The sequence below is a fragment of the Chelonia mydas genome, chromosome 9 (genome assembly GCF_015237465.2).
Source record: "Chelonia mydas isolate rCheMyd1 chromosome 9, rCheMyd1.pri.v2, whole genome shotgun sequence".
In the NCBI taxonomy this organism is placed as follows: Eukaryota; Metazoa; Chordata; order Testudines; family Cheloniidae; genus Chelonia; species Chelonia mydas.
Genome location: NC_057855.1, coordinates 42,505,284 through 42,526,876, shown reverse-complemented (window position 1 = coordinate 42,526,876; position 21,593 = coordinate 42,505,284). Strand labels below are relative to the sequence as shown.

Genomic DNA, 21,593 nt, shown 5'->3' with positions numbered 1-21,593 from the left:
TTTATACAGGGTAAAACGGCTTTATTTCGGGTTTGGACCCCATTGGGAGTTGGGCACCTGAGTGTTAAAGACAGGAACACTTCTGTAAGCTGCTTTCAGTTAAGCCTACAGCTGTTAGAGGACGTGGTTCAAACCTGGGTCTGGGTTTGCAGCAGGCTAGCGCAGTGGTTCTCAAACTAGGGTTGTCGCTTGTTCAGGAAAAGCCCCAGGCGGGCCAGGCCGGTTTGTTTACCTGCCGCGTCCGCAGGTTTGGCCGATTGCGGCTCCCACTGGCCACAGTTCAGCGCTCCAGACCAGTGGGGGCTGCAGGAAGGGCAGTCAGCACATCCGTCGGCTCGCACCGCTTCCCGCAGCCCCCATTGGCCTGGAGCGGTGAACCGTGGCCAGTGGGAGCTGTGATTGGCAGAACCTGCGGACATGGCAGGTAAACAAACGGGCCTGGCCCGCGAGGAGCTTTCCCTGAACAAGCGGCGGCCCTAGTTTGAGAACCACTGGGCTAGCAGGTCTGGCTCAAACCAGGCAGGGCACTGAAGTCCTAAGCTGACAGGGCAGGAAAGCAGGAGCAGAAGTAGTCTTGGCACATCAGTTGGCAGCCTCCAAGGGGGTTTCTGTGATCCAACCCAACACAGTGTGGTTTTTTGATGATTGTATCCCTTTAAGATAACAAGAGGAAATAAACATGTTTTCATGGTGTGCAACAGTTGCTGGTAAATTCAGACAGTTCAGTTCAACAGTTTTTTTTTCACTCTCACATGGGTTTTACAGTATGCTTTGATCCCACTCACCTCTCAGGGTTAAGTAATGTAAAGTGTAAGCTCTGTACATTTCCTGGACATATACCCCAACTGCACATTGAGCCTCGTCTCTTGCATGATGATCTGACCAAGCTTGCTGCTGCTACAGGAGTTGTGGTTTTTTGTTTTTGTTTTAGCAGTGTAATGTTAGAAGTAGATGGGATTATCATCTCTGCCCTGGATGACTGCGTTCTCAAGTAACCAAGCTTCCTTAGCTGAGGTTTTGACCGAAAGGTTCATTAGGGATTCCTTCCTAGTCCAGGATCTTTGTCTGAATAAAATACTCTTTAAATTAATCACTTGCTGCTTTCCTTCTAGGTAGAGCAATGTTTCCTAGCATGAAGGTGGAGCCCCCTTTGGTGTATCAGACTAGTTGGTGGGAGTCATGAGAGTGTGAGTAACAAAAACTATAGGAACCACACTGTAAATGGGTTGTTGCACCGTCCCTTCCTATTCCCATTGTCTCTGCATGCTCAGGTGGGTGGCAGTAGGAGTAGCCCCAATGTAAACAGCTGTGAACTCAGGCCAAGCTTCATTGCCTTGCTCCTGTGGCACTTGGTTCAGCCTTGTGTTGCACTCCCCTGGAACACTAAAGCAGTGTAGACTTTTGGTGAGTGGGAGCATGGGGAGGGGGATCAGAATTAGCAGGGGGGACGTGGGGAGCAGTGGAGAGGAAGAAAAGAGACATGTAAAAGAGTAAAAATAAAAAGGCACAAAGAATTGCAGAGTAAAGGAGGGGATGTGAGAAAAGATGGACAAAGTGAGAGAGAACCAGCTGGGTCGAGATATGTTGTGGGAGGTCTTGGTGGGTGTCCATCTGCCAGTCCATCCTTAGGATGGCCACTGAGCTGCAGCATTCACTCCTGTAACGGAACGCTGTGGAAGGAGTGCACAGGGATCTGGTGAAATTGTGCCCAAGCAGGGAGAGTTCAGTGGCCTTCTGACCTTTCAGTATAGATATCCACATGGCAGGTACACAGAGGCAGCTGAGTGAAGGGCTGGCCGTCCTGTATTCTCCTCCAGAAGGAGCCATGATGTCTTTGGCAGAATCCTGGTGGGGTTTCCAGCAGCTATAGAGGAATCTCCACCAGCGGGAATTGGCTGTGAAGCAACATTAACTTCTTATGGGATAAGTCCAACCATGAACTATTCCAGAGAGCATCATATTCCTAATACCGGTCCTCTCTGGCACCTCTTTCTAGTTCTGCTCAAGTAAATCTAGAAAAGCGTGTAGGCCATACTGATTGAGATGAGTTGCCGTGAAATGAGGGCTTTAATCTCTTCCCAATAATTGCAATTCACAGAGATAAACACTAAGAGATTATAACAGAACTAGCTCCTCTAGCTAAGGCTATGTGATAGTTTCCATTGAACTCTCTAGCTTCCTCACTCAGAATTTACTGCAATTTTCACCCTTGCCGCTGAAATTCTCCAGTTTAGCCTCTGGTGGAAAGTACCTTTTTAAAAAAGAGCAAAAACTGTTCAGCCATTCTTGAATCTGAGGAGATTAAAAAACCCACACTTTTCCATTGTGGAAACATTCTTGCAACCTGGCCCTGTGGGCAAACTAGAAGGGAGCTGAACATTGGAACAAATCTCACGAAATGGCTTTGTTCCAGAGGAAATTGGGTTTGAGTGAGATTTATAAGTCTTTGAAAATCATGTGTTGAGCCTGGGCAGTGGCTTTATTTATTTATTAAAATTACTGTTACTGAAGAAGTTTCAAGAAGAAGATAATCTCTATTATTATAATTGTTTACTGTGTATTGTCAGTTCCCCAGTATAGGAAGTCAGTCAGTTTCATATTTTTAGCTTGTTAACTAAGTTGAAAGAGGTAGAGAAAACAAACTCCTGGATAGGAAATACGTTTTTTAAAAACTACCCAGTTTTGACACACTCTTTAACTTTGACCCCATCCCCATGCCAAATATATTTAAAAATAATATTTTGGAGATCCATTTTCTTTTAATAAGGAACTGATACAAGTGTCCTTGAACATATGAATAATGTTTAAAAACGCGATCTCTGCTGCCTACACTCCAGAAAGCTCAACAGACTGCTCAATTTGCTAACAAAGTGTAATTTTTTTTAATCAGAAAAAGTTTTAGTTTTGGGATGTTATCCCTATGTTGTTTTAAATCAGGGGTTCTCAACTTGAGGGTCTTGATCACTTTGTCCATATGTTGCTAAATTGGAGGGAAGCAGATCTGGTCAAAAATGGGTTTTTGTTTTGTTTTTCCCAAGATAAAACTTCAAAAAAAATTTCTAGTGGAATTTCAAATAATGAAAAATTTAATCTGAAAATGGAAATGCCACTTTGATGCATCATGGGAGTTGCAGTTTGGGTGCTTTATGTTCCAGTTCTCCTCTGTGGGCTGGGCTTCCTGGTTGTACTACATCTCCCATCACGGTTTCCCTTCTTGGAGAGGGGAGGTGGTATAGCATGGAAGTCCCTGGCCATGGTACATCATGAGAGATGTAGTCCATCAGGGGAGCCTGGCTTGGAGAGAAGAACTGGAAAATAAAGCACGCAAACTACAACTCTTATGAGATACTATGATGGGGTTGACTAGGCTCAGAGGCCACCTGCCACTCTCCATCACAGAGAGGAGCAGAATGGAGGTCCTCCAAGCAGCCTAGAATGGCTGCCGGGGAAGCAGCCAATCAGAGGAGCTGCAGGGAGCAGCCAGTCAGGGCCCAGAAGGGCCATATCACAAGGAGATGCAGAGCCAAAAAACAGTCAGTTGTTGTTTGGAGCTGGAGGAGAGAGGACTGTGTTCCTGGCTGACTGAAAGAGCAGCAGGATCAGCTCAGTGCTGGCAGGGACTGGGGGAGCAAGAAAGCACTACTGGCTGGCTGGTGGGATTGAGCCCAAGACAGTTGCTGGCAGGGACTGGAGGAGTGAAAAGGAGCTCTTGGCTGACTGTTGGAACTGAGTAAGGATGGAGACCTGGGAGGACTGAAGGAAAATAGTATCTCCAAGGAGGAGACTAGTTAAAGATAGGGCCACCGAGATACCAACAGAGGGGTACGGGATAGGCCCCTGGTAGATTGTATACCCCGGAAGGTGTCCGTTCTGTGTCACATACAGACTGTGTTTGGGGCTGAGCTTGGAGGGCTAAGTCACTGAAAACCTGCCTGAGAAACCACTGACGGGGTCACCGTAAACTGAATGACTGCAGGCGCATGCATTCAGCCAGAAGGTGCTCGCAAGAGGTGGGTGCCACCCTATTACAGGTACCCTGACAGCATTTGTACATTGAAATATTTTGTGGGTTGTTCCCACTGCCCCTCCAGGATAAAGCATTTTTCCATGAAAAATAGACATGTCTCACAAAAAACTTTGTCTAGTCAAAAAATGGTTGAGAAGGAAAACTTCTGACCAGCCCTACAGGGGAGTACCAGTTAGAGCAGGGAGGGCAAACTTTTTGGCCCAAGGGCCACATCTGGATGGGGAAATTGTATGTAGGGCTGGGGGACGGGGTTGGGGTGTGGAGGGGGGGGGAGGGTATGCAGTATGTAGGAATGGGCTCAGGCAAGGGGTTGGGGGCAGTGGAGGGGTGCTGGTTGTAGGAGGCGGCTCAGGGAAGGGGGTTGGGGTGCAGGAGGGGGTGCACAGTGCGGGAGGGGCTCAGGGAAGTGATGCAGGAAGGGGTGCTGGCAGGGGGCTCAGGGCAGGGAGTTCGGGTGCAGGAGGGGTTTGGGCTCCGGCCCGGCGCTGCTTACCTGGAGCAGGTAGGTGAAGGCAGTTTTGAGTCTGTTAAGGTGTATATCCTCTCTCACCAACAGAAGTTCGTCCAATAAAAGATATTAGCACACCTATCTCATCTCTCTCATGAAGCAGTACAGACAGATGTTTGTTAAACCTAAAAAAAGCAGCTGAGTTAAAAAAAACAAAAAAAACACACCTGTCCCTACTTGGGCAACATACAGGCCCTGATTTCATATCTCAGCTAAGTGGTAGTGGAATCATGCTTTCCTTTTATGCTGGGTCAACAAAGTAATGGGGAAATCTGTTGGAATTAAATAAAATGTGACCTTTACCTTCACCCAAAACTTGAACCATACCAAAATTCAGCTTTGTTTAAAGTAGACTGATGTTTAAATGCATAGTAGCTAGCATGGCACTTTGTACTTCCTGGTATTGTCTAGACTAGAAGCTGTTAGTTGTGAAACCTGCAGGTGTTGGAACTGGCCTGTGATATATACAGCCCTGTTTCAGAGATACACTTTATTCAGTATTTTTCAGGCTAGAGATGACAAACATCCAGCCCAAGCCATCAAACTTTTTTTGGTCACACATCTGTAGTCTGCTGTGCCACAGTAAGCTATCACTGGCACTTTAGGTTTCGATTCAGCAACACTCTTTTGCATGTGACTTGGCTTCAGTGGGACTTAGGCACATGCTTAAATGCTTTTCTAAATCTGGGCCTCAGTTTCTTTTTAGTGTATGTTTAAACCCACAGCAGAAATGCTCAGACATAGGTGTGTCATGGTAATAACTAGAAATGTTAAGAAGCACCATGCAAAGAATAGGACTGTAAATAATATTTAAAGGGAACTGTAAATAATATTTACATTACTCCTTGCTTAAAATGTCTTTTGGATTTTGTCTCCATATCAAGTTTTTTTTTTCCCCCAGTGCTCTCACACATTGATTTGTGAATACATGGGTGCTCATTGAAAGCTGAGCAGTTGGCATTCAGACTCTCTTTCCCCTTCCTCCTTTCCTCCCCACCCCATGAAAAAGGTAATTGAAGTATAATTGTTCTTGTTTGGGGAGATGCTTTTCAGCAATTACTTGGACGTTGCAGATAGGTCTTTGAATAGATGCATAGATTGCAAGGCCAGAAGGGACCACTGTGGTAGTCTGACTTCCTGTACAACGCAGGCTATAGAACTTCCCCAAAATAATTCCCTTTCCTTTAATTTATGCCTTATTCAGTTTGACTTTGTCTAACTTCAACTTCCAGCCATTGGGTCGTGTTATAGCTTCCTCTGCTAGATCGAAGAGCCCATCATTGTATATTTATTCCCCATGTGGACACGAACAGACTGTGATCGTCACCTGTTAACCTTCTCTTTGTCTGTTAGGTATTTAAGATCAATTTTGGAATCTGCCGTCACGTGATGGTGGTGTACGCATCTGACATTTGGGCAGAAGAAGGTGATGCTGCTACTTTATGGTGATTCCAGACTAATGGAACTGGAAAATAAAGCAGACCTTATGTGTTAGAGGAAAGAATAACTGCCTAATTGTTTCAGTGACTTTTGGACACTTGATTCACCTTGTGATTTCATGCTCTAAGCTCTGTAAACATGTAAAGTGTTCATGTCAAGGTTTACTAGACAAATAGTTTCTGAACGTTATAGCTAGTGAACGTGAGAGAAAGAAATTAATTGGCCTGTATTTAGTTTGGTGTTGCTTCTGTTAAGCGTTTCTAATGACCGATGGTAATTTGGCTGGTAACTAGGTCAGTGCTCGATTAACTTTATTACAGCAAAGGAGGCAGGCTCTCATGACTAGGAAATCTTACTTACTTTGTTTTGCAATCTGATGGTGCAACATGTTTTGTTGAACTTCCCTTTACACTGTTCCCCTGTGTGGGACGAGGGTGGAGTCTGCCTTGGCAAGTGTTTGAAATTAAAGGGTCTCTGCTTTCTGTTACCTTGCCCAAAACTGATCAAAAATTGCAAAACTCTGATAAAATTTAAAGCATGCTAATGTCTAGATATGACCAGTTTCTGATGTGGAAGGGACACAACAGTTAAATCCAGCTATGCTTTTCGCGGTTTTTAAAATGTGCATTGTACAGTGTTTCAGAGTAGCAGCTGTGTTTGACGGCGATAACTCTAGATTTTATTTGCTAGGAAATGGCTTTGTGTGTTGCAGTTACGTAGTGGGAGCTACTCTGTGCATTTGGAATGAATCAGTTACTAATTGCTGCAGAGTGAGACATATCAAAGTTTTTTTTGTTTTTTTTTCCTCAGGGGTTTGGCTTCACTAGTCTTGGGCAGAACTGAAATACCAGCAGTGACGCTTTGTGCTTCCCTGTGTTGTCCCTCTGAGCTCCAGTGGCTGCTCCTCCTTGCTGGCTTTCTGTCCCTTCTACAACTCCCAGCAGTCAGCTGATATAACCTGCGCCAGCTGCTGATCCCCTTCATGGTGGGGAGTGGAAGCATTAGCTACTCCCCACTGAACAACTGCAGCATACCTGCTCTTGTTCTTGTGGTAGAAGAAGAGAATCTTGTCATCATCTGACTGTAGCCCTGAGGCTATAAGGCAAGGCAGCCTCTTTTCAGATTGATCAGCTAAGCGTGGTGGGAGGGGCTGTATTTATTATACAGGACTTCCCATATTTCAGGGACTCTTTCATGTCCCTTTTTGTGCACACAAATAATATCTGTGGCAGAAGGAGGAAGAGCTGGCTGGCTTCTCCAGGGCCAGTTGGCCCCTAACCAGATGGAAGGAGCGGGTGGCTGGGAGAGGGGACTGCTAGGGAGCTGCAGGCTTGTGGAGCTATTTATCTTAGCAGCAAGAGTGAAGGCTCCTCTCTTGAGTAGCTTAGGAGTTTTGCATGGACACAGTTCTTGGCAGGCTCCATCTTCCATAAAGTGGCTCGTCTTATCCAGTTTGTCTTGGAGAAGCCCCTTAGCTCTTTTGTTTCCCTGGGAGGTGTAGGGAGCATTAGCACACCAGAGATGCTCCTGGAGGGTGCTCAGATACTAGGAGGATGAGAGCAGAAGAAGAACCTGTATAGAAAGAGGGAGATGGGAAGAACTGGCCCTCTAAGTGGGAGGCCCATGCACTTCCATGAAGCTGCTACCTTGTCCTAAATCCTTCCTTGAAACTCTGCTCTGATGCCTGCAAGTCCCTCCCATCTGGCATTGATTAGGCAAGCGATGTGCTGAGACTTCTATTTTCCTGTTTAACTCTTTGTTCTGTTACTTTGTTCTCCCACCCACCATATTTCTCTGTTGTGTGCTCAATGACACCTGGAACCTGAGCTGTTGGCATCAGGGACTGTCTTTGTTACTTGTCTGTACAATGCATAGCACATTCATCCCTGATCCTTGATTGGGGTTCCTAGGCATTGCCATGTACGAACAAAAAACGATACAGATGGGTGCCGCTTCTGGTTTTAAGCACGCACATGGGAGATAGAGCAGCAGTAGTGGTACCCTGGCTAGTCTGGGAATATAGGGTAGTAACCTGGGAATGTGGGGAGCTCCCAGTGCTGCTTGCCTGCAACAAATTGAATGTATACATCTCTGCGAGTTGCCAGGGCACTGCCCCCTTTATGGGAGCAGAACTCCACTTCCAGTAATGTTCTGTATTTGTGAGAGTCAAAGACAGATGCGTGTGTGTGTGAAGCATCAGTGGGTTTACGTGACTGAAGGGGAAACCAGCCTACTATGAAATGAGGCACCTATTTAAGAATGGAACTGCAAGCGCTTGCACGTGCTGTTACATTGACCTTTCCCAGCCACGCTCTGTTGGTCGAGCTTTTTATTACTTTTCCCAAAACCTGTTTCGTTGCCTAAGGAGCCATCCCTGGGGGGTGTATGTTCGTGAGTTCTATGCTGGTGCCCAGCCTGCCAGCGGGGGGAAGAGGAAAGTCTGACAGTTGGTGAAGATGATCTTATGTGATTATTCCAGGTGGCTCTAAAGTAGCTTCCTTTCTACCACTATTTTTCCTCTGAGTTTTCGGGAAAGTGAACTTTTCCTTTTTCAGTTTCACTGCCAGTACACTCTTGGAGTTATTTTTCTTTTCTGATTCTTTCTTTGAACTTCTCTGAATTTTGTCTCTTACCTGTGCTCACCATTCTCTCTTCATTGTGTCAGGTCTGGCAACTAGAGCTGGTTGGAAAACAATTTCGAGGAAAATCTCAACTTTTTAAAAAATGTCCCCTTGCTCTGCTGGCTGCTGCCTTCCTTGGAACTATCCCTGTCTTTGGAGATCAGTCTTGGCAGCAGCCCTAGGTCTCTGGGGTCCCCCTTCCCTCTCCCCTAGTCCTTCTACCTAGGTCTGCTCAAATCTTTGCAGACCTTGAGACAATTTTTCATAAATTTTGAGAAGAAAAAAAAAATTTGTAAAGTTTTTCTTGTCAACCAGCTTTACTCCCCCAGAGCAAGGGGAATGAAGGGAGAGACAGAAAGGAAGTGGCAAGCGGCTGACTGATTCCCCTTCTCTCCCTGACTCGCTCACGTCTCTCAGCTGCACTTCGCAAGAATCTCACATCCTTTTTGGTTGGTGTTGGGTCTTGTCTGTGATTTCCCTCCTGGAGGCTGGATTATTACAACACAGTCCTCTTGAGGGCCACACTTTCAATCCGTCAAGAAACTGCAGCTAGTACAGAAGGTAACGGCCCAGGCATTAATTAAGCAGTATTTTACAGAGGTCCCATCACACTGGTGCGCTGTGCTAGCTACCGGTCAATTTCAGGATGCAGTTGAATGTTAACTTTGACATATAAAACTCTAATGATTTTGGTCCCACATATCTGAGAGATATCAGTCCTCCCTGCACAGTACTGTTGTTGGTCCAAGGCATTGGCATTCAGATCCTGAGTAATATAAAACTCTGAGCTCCAGTGCCCACTAAAGTCAATCTCCCTTGACTCCAGTGCGTGGCAGACAGGGATTTACTCAGGATGGAGCTGCGGGTAAGGAATTCTCAGTCCCAGTCTCTTGAACGTCCTACCTTTTTTGATTCATTAGGGCCCAGACTTGGGTTTTGGGGACACTGTTCATCATACCTGTTTTCCCATGGAGTGAGTGGTGATGGCAAAGGGGTTGCTGACGCTTAAGAAGTTTTCACACGTGGATTTTAAAATGTAAGACTTTTCAGAGGTGTTTTGTATGTTTCAAGCTATTTTTGTCGTGCTTAATATGCCGAGGGTTTTAGGTAGGTGGATAAAATAGAAATTAAATAAATAAGTAAATAGCTTAGTCCAGTCTTTTATGCCTCTTTCTGGGTTTCTCGGGACTCATGTTGAGTCAAAACGCAGTGGGCCAGATCTTCAGCTGGTGTAAACTAGTATAGTCCCATTGGTTGGAGCTATTCCAGTTTATAGCAGCTGAGAATCTGGCCCAGCAGGGATTTGTTCTCATTCTCTGTTAGCTGTTCAGATGCCTGTTGATGTCTGTCTGCCTTCGCAGTGCCAGGCAAGGTCATTTTCCAGCAACTCCCTTAGGGCCTTATTGACCAGATAGATTTGGAATGGATTTACAGAATAGTTTGGCATGACCGTAAATCTCTGTGAATCTGGTTTACATTTAAGAGTGGGCATTTAAACTATTGCATTAATGTATCTGGGTCAGCAAGTAAGCCATCTCTGTTCAATTTATGTCTAATATAGATAACTTTTCTGTAAGGCCAATTATAGCCTTTTAAAATTCAGTGTTAGGGGTTCTCTTTCTGCAAAATCTTGCTTAAATCTTTCATTGTGTTTTTTAAAGTTTCTAAATCCAAATTAAACCATCATCTGTTATAACTTCAGCACCTTGTAATATCTTTGAAATGCCCAGGAGTAGAACTAATGTGGAACAATATTTGCTTAAATCTATTATCATGTCCAGTTCTGTGAAGACACTGCATTAGAGCTTGACTCAACTAACATTACTTGCCAAAACGCGCGTCCAGTGTGTGCTACTGAAAATATTTTGGTTTCCAAGGCTGCCAGTTCAACAGCATTCATTGCTGAGTGGATCGATTTCAATAAAGGTGATTTTTAAATCAAGGCAATTTAAATCATGGTTTAAATCACCAAGTGGAAAGCTTCAATTCAAATAATCAATTTTAATCAACTTTTCCATTTGTTCTTCAATTATTTTGTAAAGAAAGGGGCATTCTCATTGGTTGATATACCCATTAAATATATTGATTTAAAGCTAAATAGCGCTTTTAGACTAGATTTGGTACATCTTTTTGTTAGCCAAGAGGGTACACTATAACAATATACATTTATTTAAGAAATTTTAGAGGTTAATATTTTCATATTCTTATTAATTATACATTTTAGTATGTTAGAAAATTGTGAATAATATATTGCTTATTAACTGCATATTTAACCTTTTGCTTATGATTTGTGTTAAGCCGCATTAGGATAGTAACAGGAATTTAATTAAATACAAAATAGCACACAGAATATATTTTTATTAAACAAAACAAACTTAAATGTTTTGGATACATAAACTTTTCTTTTAAAAATATGTTTCACATTTACAACTAAACAATTTATTAAACAGAGGGATCAACTGGAGTTAGTGTATTAAACTGATTATTTCAGGTCAGCCTGTAAAGTGACTGGAGCTTTAAGTTTCTACTTGCCTAAGTCTCTTGAAAATGAGACAGCGATTTCCTAAGTTGACTGCCTTCAGACTTTTTCAGCAAAGTCTGGTTCCAGGTGTTTAGCTAGTGACTTCCATCAGTTCAGTGGTGCGACTTTCTTTAAAATATTATCAGCAAACATGTACAGCCCTGAAATTTATTATGGTTGGCAGGACTGAATTAGATGCTCATGTCCTAACAATATCTTCTTCTTCAACAGTTTGGCAACTAATTTTGTACTTTGGGTTGTGAAAGTGGCAAGAAAATGGGGTGGAGTAAGTACTTGGTCCATCTGGTTCTTTACTATCTGCCATTTAACTTTGTTATTGAGTATTTCTTTCTTCAGTGTCTCTTGAAGTTCTTTTCAAATTTCAACAACAGCAGCAATACAAGAACAATCTGTCCGCAGTTTGTCTCAGGCTATGACAATCGGTTTCAGTGTATTCAGCATAGCTTATACATTTCTCTTTAGCCTGCTGTTGATTAGTTCCATGTATTTTGTCACAATTTGCTTCCAAAATTATCGTCAGAAATGGCCAGTTCTTCATAAATAGATCACAACAGTCAACCACTGAGTTCCATCTTACATTGTGAGGGAGAATTAACTTGGATTCTCCTCTCTTTGGTGAAGCTAAAGCAAAGTGGTTGTCACAGAAGTATTTTGCAATTTTAGCAATATTTTCCTTAGTTCCTGGAGTTATACTTAGGTCGCTGGCTGAAAGATACATCAAATGAGCGCTGAATCCATGTGTTCTAAGCGTCAGGTTCCCTCCATTATTTTCTACTAGATTTCTTCTCATCTTGGCAGCATTGTCTGCGACAAAGCTACTTACTTAACACTAAAAGAAAAGGAGTACTTGTGGCACCTTAGAGACTAACCAATTTATTTGAGCATAAGCTTTCGTGAGCTACAGCTCACTTCATCGGATGCATACTGTGGAAAGTGTAGAAGATCTTTTTATATACACACAAAGCATGAAAAAATACCTCCTCCCACCCCACTCTCCTGCTGGTAATAGCTTATCTAAAGTGATCACTCTCCTTACAATGTGTATGATAATCAAGTTGGGCCATTTCCAGCACAAATCCAGGTTTTCTCAGAACAGTGGTTCTGTTGTGTGGTATGTGGTTGCTGGTGAGTATTTGCTTCAGGTTGAGGGGCTGTCTGTAGGCAAGGACTGGTCTGTCTCCCAGGATTTGTGAGAGTGTTGGGTCATCCCTCAGGATGGGTTGTAGATCCTTAATAATGTGTTGGATACCACACAACAGAACCACTAACCCAGGAACCTATCCTTGCAACAAAGCCCGTTGCCAACTGTGCCCACATATCTATTCAGGGGACACCATCACAGGGCCTAATAACATCAGCCACACTATCAGAGGCTCGTTCACCTGCACATCCACCAATGTGATATATGCCATCATGTGCCAGCAATGCCCCTCGCCATGTACATTGGTCAAACTGGACAGTCTCTACGTAAAAGAATACATGGACACAAATCAGATGTCAAGAATTATAATATTCATAAACCAGTCGGAGAACACTTCAATCTCTCTGGTCACGCGATTACAGACATGAAAGTTGTGATATTACAACAAAAAAAAACTTCAAATCCAGACTCCAGCGAGAAACTGTTGAATTGGAATTCATTTGCAAATTGGATACAATTAACTTAGGCTTGAATAGAGACTGGGAGTGGCTAAGTCATTATGCAAGGTAACCTATTTCCCCATTGTTTTTTCCTAACAACCCCAACCCCACCCCCACCCCCCGCGCCAGACGTTCTTGTTAAACCCTGGATTTGTGCTGGAAATGGCCCACCTTGATTATCATACACATTGTAAGGAGAGTGGTCACTTTAGATAAGCTATTACCAGCAGGAGAGTGGGGTGGGAGGAGGTATTTTTTCATGCTTTGTGTGTATGTATAAAGATCTTCTACACTTTTCACAGTATGCATCCGATGAAGTGAGCTGTAGCTCACGAAAGCTTATGCTCAGATAAATTGGTTAGTCTCTAAGGTGCCACAAGTACTCCTTTTCTTTTTGCGAATACAGACTAACACGGCTGTTACTCTGAAACCTGTTACTTGACACTGACATTTTCATTCAGTTTTTTAATAGCTTTTACTGCTGCTTCTTTTAAGTATTCTGCTGTAGGGGCATTTCCTGATGTAGTGATTGTTTCTGTGAGATAATCTCATTTTCTGTTGTCACACAAGCACATATGACTGGATCATAGTGTACGTTGCTTTATCATCAAGTCTCACATGAACAAATTTCCTGTAAATGTTTTTTGCACACTGTTCAATTTTCTTCTCATACTGCATCCAGCAACCTTCCAACAATGTCTGGTCTGTCGGATGGAATGTAGCCTGGTCATAATGATTGAACCATGTCAATGAAATGTTCATTCGGAACAAGACGAAAGGGAGAATTTGTTGCATAAATGAACCAAGTAATCTTTTAATCTGTGGAGTTTTGCTGAAATTTGCTAATCCTGATTATAAACTCATCCATGGGTTTACTGCAAAAGGAAGAAAGCTTTTTTTTTTTTTTTGATACAGGTAATTTACTGTCTGACGTATGTTTAGTTGCAAACTGCTGGTAGTACCAACGGATGACTGAAGTTGTAGACATTGCAGATGATGGATGTTCATAACCCTTTTTGACTAGATTGGGCCCAGAAACAAAATGGTATAAAAAGTCACTCTCACTGAGTATGACTGAGTTCACTGCTTTAGAAAAAATGAGATTGTAAATGGAAGATACTTCCTACAGCTGTTTGTACCATTGTTTAAATGATATAATTTATTCTAAACCCAGTTTATAGGGGAAATAATTAATAAATCATAAGGATTATCTAAATCTGTGTAAATCCTTATCTCTGACAACATACCAAACAGTTTGAAAAAATTAAATGTTAAAATTCACAAATGCCTATTAAAACTTGACTTTTAAACAGGAAATCTTCACCTAGGATGTTTGCATCTTGGCAGGGGGTTATACTACATGATCTTTGCAGTACCTCCTAACCCTGTGGTTCTATGATTCCATGCTTCCATGATTATATTGAGCAATAAAAACAAATCATTTCAGAAATCTAGCAGTAACAGTAAAACAGTAAGTGATAAATACTCCCACAACAAACTAATATGTAAATTATATTTTGAACACAAACATTTTGAAATTCCGAAGAAAGTATCCACCCAAAACATATGGTAGTAATCTAAGTGATCATTTACTAGCATAATAAGACATGGTAGACAGTCCATAAAAATGTTGCAAAACACTTGGCACAGGTTCATGTTTTTACCCAGAGTACAGGAATTTCTTGAAAAGGTTCTCAAATAGGGTCTTTTTTATTACTTGTTTTCTCCAGTTCCCAGATGTTGATATCAACACTAGAAGGCTGCTCTCTAAAGACTGTCGCTCATTCTTCCCACAGTGTCCTCTTGCTTTGACACCAGTGTTGCTTCTTTCTGGTTGCACACAATGGGTGGCGCATGAACCGCCAGCTGGGGGAGACCAGCCCTCAGACATTCCCCATCTGCCCGAGGCCCTGCCCCTTCCAAGACACCCCCCTGGTAGAGCCTGGAGACCCCTCCCCTGCCACAGCCATCAGCCTCTGCCCCAGGCTAGCCCCCTCCCAAGGGAGCGCCAGCAGGGTGGGTGGCGTGGCCCTAGCCCTGGAGCACCGGGAGGGCAGGTGGAAACCCCGGGGTGGGTGGCGTGCAGCTGCAGTCTCCCCAGACCCGTAGCAATGGGAGGGTGGGTGGCGCACGGCACCCAGAGACACAGAGCGGGAAGCAGGAAGAGGGGGTCTGGAGGCTGAGCGTGGGCAGCACCACGCCTGGCTGTTTGGGGAGGCACAGCCTCCCCCAGCCTATGGTACCTGCTGTCCATGTTGCACACTGCTCCTTCTCCCTTGTTACTTAACTCCCCATTCCTCCACACAAAAATTCTAATGGTTGTTCTGTATCCCACACACATTTTGCACTGCAGTATTTTATTTGTTTAGAGACAGAGAGGGAGGCGGTTGAGAAAGTGATGGATTTCTGTTTTTATTTCTGTGTGCACAGAGAAGAACAGAGAACAGGGCCATTTATTTGAAGTGCCCACAACCATCCAGAAGCATGGGCTGGTAGTTATTGGGCAGATCAGTGTTTTTTCATGAGCCAAGAGTTAGTTTCCATGGTGGGTGAAGTCATAAATATTCATAATTTGAGAACTGAGCTGCTCAGGCAGAGAGATGATATAAAATAGGAATGAGATCACCCAGGTAGGAAGAGCGGATGATCCCGATGAGATATACCCTATTCATTGACTAATATTATGGCTTTATTTAATATGGATCCATGCACATCTACTTCATTTGGTTTTTCAGTTACAGTCCTACATGTAATACACCTTGTTGTTGCTCAGGAGTTTTTTGTACAGTAACTCCAAACTTTGACATATTTTTCACTTCAATTTTTATTTTACTAGTTAGGACAAAGGGAGTTCAGATAACAGATCCATACCTGGCATCAAAGTAGTGTTCATCAAGTCGAGTTTTGTGTCAGTTTTTATTGTTCCATTTAATTATTTTAGCTGAAACAGAAGGAATTAGATTTTTCTCCCAATTAGTATGAGCCAAGAATAACAACTCTTAAGTAACCCCTGAGGATGAGGAAAGGTACCACACAAATGATCTGTAAAAGTCTGGACACTGAAATATGGAAACGTTGTAGTGTGCAGAATAATGACAATTGGTGCAAGATTTATTGATAACACCTCATAATTGGACTGGTACTGAGGTGCGATAGAATATTATTTAATGTTTTGTGTACTGCCTTCCATTACAAAGTGGCTTATAAACAAGGCAGACAAAAAATCTCCTCTGAGAGTACAGGCAGCATGCAGGAATTTGAGGTGAACTGGATTTGGGTTTGGCAAAGGGATGGTGGTATTAAAACAAAAGCAAAGCATAACTACTCAAGTGGGTAGTTTGCCAGTATGCTGGGGCTAGCAAACACGAGTTTTGTGAAAAATGCCATGGAATCACTAATGATCACAACCAGTTAGGACCTCTATTTTATGCCTCATCCGTAAGACAGAAGTGTGAGTAGCACAATGACCCTCACAAAGTCTATGGGCATTGGTTCAGAGCTGACTGGGAGGAAAGAACATCCCCTATGCAATTACCAATACCCCTTCCTGCTGTAGCTGAGAGGTTTTGTTTTGTGGTATAAGTACTTAGTAGGCCTGAATCTGGTTAGTTTTTGAGATCTGATAAAATCACAGCCTGAGATGGTGTAACTATAGGCTATCTGCACACTTTGCATCAAACTTGCATTAGTCTTTCATAATTTTACTTTCAGTCTCTCTGGGGACATCAGTTTGTATTTGCCAGTATAGGTTTTTGCTTACACAAACAGATGTACCTACAAATAGAGTGTGTGCAATTAGAGAGGCCAAATGAAAACACAGCTCACTTTGGGCCAAATCTTCAGCTAGTGTATATCGACTTAGCTCCATTGACTTCATGTGGTCCTTTGAACCTGAAGTGGTTGTAAAGAAGGTACTAGTCATCCTTTGGAAACCATGAACCTGATTCTTTTCTCAACTAGTCTCCAATCCTGAAAGAGACTTGAGCATGTGTTTAACGTCAAGCGCTTCAGTAGCTGGGCAGGAAGCAGCACACATTGGTCTGGTTATTAGACTGGATAAAACCTGGCCATTCCCAGCAAACAGACTTGAGCTCCTGGTTACAGCTAGCTTAGGTTTAACCTGTCCAGATGGGATATTGTGCAGGTGCTGATGTCAAATACGTAGAAAGATTCATAGACCGTTCTGGAGGATGCTCAAATTATACGGACACTTGTATAGCAGTAGTTGCTGCCATGTTTTGGGTCTTTCAGTGGCCTTTCTGGAAATGTTGTCACATCAAGCTTGCTACAAAGCTGTGGATCTATAGAACCACACTTATCCCGACTCGACTGTACGGCAGTGAAACGTGGGCACTGAGGAAGGCTGAAGAACACTGATTTGTTGTTTTCGATTCTCATAGTCTGTCAGCTGCTCCATATTAAGTGGCAGGACAAGATCAGCAATGAAGATATTTGAAGTAGAAACCAGTAATTGCCTCCATCAGCACTGGTTTGGTTTGCAGCTTTCTTGGCATCGGCATATCATTAGAATGGAAGACCAAGTTATTCAAAAGAATGTTTACCAAGGAATGCCACTATGTGGCTGGTAATCATGTGGTTACCGAAAGCTGCAGTGGTACGATAAGATCACCAGTGATAGACATAAGATAGTCTGGCCGAATAGTCGATTTAAGGACCAATGTAAGGCTCCTAGCTAAGTTATACTTTGTGTAAAACTGTTGTGAGAAGAGAACTGGATTCCTCCTTTCAGTGTAGTAATTCTGAAGGGACATGCCTGTGTCTGTTGACCAGGGACATACTGATGCAGCTACTATTCCAACTTTCCTTTGCATTAATGCATTGTGTCAAGAGTCTCTTATGGAGAAAGCAGTGCGTGACTTGGCAGTTACTTTGGTGGTTGCCAGGACACTTGTTGGTGAATTGTATCATCAATTGCTTGACCACAGTTTGTTTCGTTACAGAATATACTAAAGCAACTGAATAACCAGTGTCAGTCAGGCTGGCAGCTAAAAGGCAGTAATCGCACAGCACAGGGAAAAAAGGTTCCATACAATACCAGTTTTCAGATAGCAATCTCCTGCTGTGCCGCTGAATTCTTTTTAGGAAGAAGGCTTGTTTCCAAAGTTATACCCTTAAAGCTATCCTTTAGAGACCCAACCAGTTTAAAAGTAATAAGGTACGGAATGCATCATCTGAGGCTAGATTTATCCAATAATCTTTCTGCCTTGTTTTTCTGGTACCATGGTGTACCCCTTATCTTTGTTTTGATCACGTACATTCCAGATACCGAAGGCATGAAGGCACCTTCTAGGCTTGTAAATAAGAACATAAGAATGGCCATCCTGGTTCAGACCAGTAGTCCATCTAGCCCAGTATCCTGTCTTCCAACAGTGGCCAATGTCAGGTGCTTCAGAGGGAATGAACAGAACAGGTAATCATCACGTGATCCATCCCCTGTCGCCCTCTCCCAGCTTCTGGCAAACAGAGGGTAGGGACACTTCAGAGCATGGTTTGACGTTGCACCCCATAATGATCCATAGATATATGCTTACAAGTGTAAATATGACATAACTGGAATATGTTTTATGCCAGATATGCCATGTAACATATCTTTGCAAAGGTTATGTTCTACTGCATGTATTCATCCTATTCGTATGCATGTATCATTTTTATATCTGAAGTTATGAGCGTTGACTCTATGCTTGTATTTAAAGTGTTTGCTGTAGAAAGCACCTAAGGCAGATTTGGTCAACATAGTGTGAAGGGGTTATTCAAGTAATTGGAGTATTTGGCTAACAATGGACCTTGATAGATGCCAAGCCACATCTGAGCTTTCCTGGGAATGTTCAGACTAACATGTGGGCAGTGGCGTCGGCCTGTAAAGAACTGAGTCATGCATGGACATTTGACTTGTCGATGTGACTCCAAAACTCTATCTTGTAGCTGTAATTCTACACAGGGGGAAAAAGGGGGTTCCACCCACAAGAGAGATACTATATAAGCCCCTGGAAACCCCTCCATTTTGTCTTCAGCTGGCTCAAGAGGTAGCCTCTCCACCCCAAAGAATGCCTGAAAGAAACTGGAACAAAGGACAACTACAGGGGTGTGAGTGATTGCTGGACCCAGACTAGAAGGAGTCTAGTCTGTCAAAGAAGCTTATTGGAACATCTCTGAGGGTGATATTTACCTGCATTTAGCTTCCTACAGTATTAGGCGTAGAATTGCATGTTTTATTTTATTTTGCTTGATAACTTACTTTGTTCTGTCTGTTTCAGAGTAACAGCCGTGTTAGTTTGTATTCGCAAAAAGAAAAGGAGTACTTGTGGCACCTTAGAGACTAACCAATTTATTTGAGCATAAGCTTTCGTGAGCTACAGCTCGCTTCATCGGATGTATACTGTGGAAAATACAGAAGATGTTTTTATACACACAGACCATGAAAAAAATGGGTGTTTATCACTACAAAAGGTTTTCTCTCCCCCCACCCCACTCTCCTACTGGTAATAGCTTATCTAAAGTGATCACTCTCCTTACAATGTGTATGATAATCAAGGTGGGCCATTTCCAGCACAAATCCAGGTTTTCTCCCCACCTCCCTCACCCCCCCCGTCTGTTATTACTTGAAATCACTTAAATCCTACTTTTTATACTTAATATAATCACTTTTTTCTTATTAATTGACCCAGAATAAGTAATTAATTCTTGGGGGAGCAAAGAGCTGTGCATATCTCTCTTATCAGTGTTATAGAGGGTGAACAATTTATGAGTTTACCCTGTATAAGCTTTATACAGAGTAAAATGGATTTATTGGGGTTTGGACCCCATTGGGAGCTGGGTATCTGGGTGCTGGAGACAGGAGCACCTCTTAAGCTGTTTTCATTTAAGCCTGCAGCTTGTGGGGGACATGGTTCAGACTTGGAACTGTGTTTGCAGCAGGCAAGCATGTCTGGCTCAAACAAGGCAAGATATTGAAGTCCCAAACTGCCAGGGAAAATAGGCTCAGAGGTAGTCCCAGCACGTCAGGTGGAAGTTCCGAGGGGGTTTCTGTGACCCCACCCATCACACATGGTTCTTTTTTTAACCCTGTTATAGTCTTGGCCTTCACAACATCCTCTGGCAAAAAGTTCCACAGGTTGACACAGTGTTGTGTGAAGAAATACTTCCTTTTTTTTGTTTTAAACCTGCTGCCTATTAATTTCATTTGGTGACCCTTAGTTCTTGTGTTATGAGAAGGAGTAAACAACACTTCCTTATTTACTTTCTCTGCACCAGTCATGATTTTATAGACTTTTATCATATCCCCGTTTAGCTGTCTCTTTTCCAAGATGAAAAGTCCCAGTCTTATTAAATGTCTCATATGGAAGTTGTTCCATACCCCTAATCATTTTTGTTGCCCTTTTCTGTGCCTTTTCCAATCAGAATATATGGTTTTTTGAGATGGGGCGACCACATCTGCACGCAGTATTCAAGATGTGGGTGTACCATGGATTTATATAGAGGCAATATGATATTTTCTGTCTTATTATCTATCCTTTTCTTAATGAGTCCCAATATTCTGTTTGCTTTTTTGACTGCTGCTGCACATTGAGTGGATGTTTTCAGAGAACTATCCACAAAGACTCACGATCTCTTTCTTGAGTGGTAACAGTTAACTTAGACCCCACCATTTTATATGTATAGTTGGGATTATGTTTTTCCAATGTGCATTCCTTTGCATTTATCAACATTGAATTTAATTTGCCATTTTGTTGCCCAGTCACCCAGTTTTGTGAGATCCCTTTGTAACTCTTCAGTTTGCTTTGGACTTAGCTATGTTGAGTAGTTTTGCATCATCTGCAAATTTTTCCATCTCACTGTTTACCCCTTTTTCCAGATCATTTATGAATATGTTGAACAGTACTGGTCCCAGTACAGACCCTTGGGGGACACCATTATTTATCTCTCTCCATTCTAAAAACTGACCATTTATTCCTACCCTCTGTTTCCTATCTTTTAACCAATTACCAATCCATGAGAGAACCTTCCCTCTTATTCTATGACTGCTTACTTTGCTTAAGAGCCTTTGGTGAGGGACCTTGTCAAAGGCTTTCTGAAAATCTAAATACACTATATCCACTGGATCCCTCTTGTCCACGTGCTTGTTGACTCCTCAGAGAATTCTAGTGGATTGGTGAGGCGTGATTTCCCTTTACAAAAAACATATTGACTCTTCCCCAACATATCGTGTTCATCTATATGTCTGATAATTCTGTTCTTTACCATAGTTTCAACCAATTTGCCTGGCACTGAAGTTAGGCTTACTGGCCTATAATTGCCAAGATCACTTCTGGAGCCTTTTTTTAAAAAATGGCATCACATTAGCTATCCTCCAGTCATCTGGTACAAAAGCTGATTTAAATGATAGGTTACATACCGCAGTTAGTAGTTCTGCAATTTACATGTGAGTTCCTTCAGAACCATCTGGTCCTGGTGATTTATTACTGTTTAATTCATCAATTTGTTCAAAACCTACTCTAATAACGCCTCAATCTGGGATAGTTCCACAGATTTGTCACCTAAAAAGAATGGTTCAGGTTTGGGAATCTCCCTCATATTCTCAGCTGTGTAGACCAACGCAAAGAATAAATTTAGTTTCTCCGCAATGGCCTTCTCTCGAGTGCTCCTGTAGCATCTCAATCATCCAGTGATTGTTTAGCAGGCTTCCTGCTTCTGATGTATTTAAAATTTGTTTTGCTGTTATATTTTGAGTTTTTGGCTAGCTGCTCTTCAAATTCTTTTTTGGCTTTCCTAATTATAGTTTTACACTTCACTTGC

At 42.6% G+C, this 21,593-nt stretch overlaps 1 protein-coding gene across 24 annotated transcripts in view; it reads left to right on the top strand.

Moving 5' to 3' along the window:
• ST6GAL1 (ST6 beta-galactoside alpha-2,6-sialyltransferase 1) overlaps positions 1-21,593 on the top strand; it is a 256,245-nt gene that overhangs the window by 54,164 nt on the left and 180,488 nt on the right. For 4 of the 24 annotated variants that reach the window (XM_043522958.1, XM_043522957.1, XM_037908154.2 and 1 more), the window contains one exon: positions 1,113-1,187. The exons of 18 other annotated variants lie outside the window; for them this stretch is intronic. The gene's annotated coding sequence lies outside the window, so the exon portion shown is untranslated. Of the gene's footprint in view, positions 1-1,112; positions 1,188-3,514; positions 4,011-9,521; positions 9,633-21,593 lie in introns of those variants that run through there. 2 more of the 24 variants (XM_043522960.1, XM_043522956.1) reach the window with 2 other exon arrangements.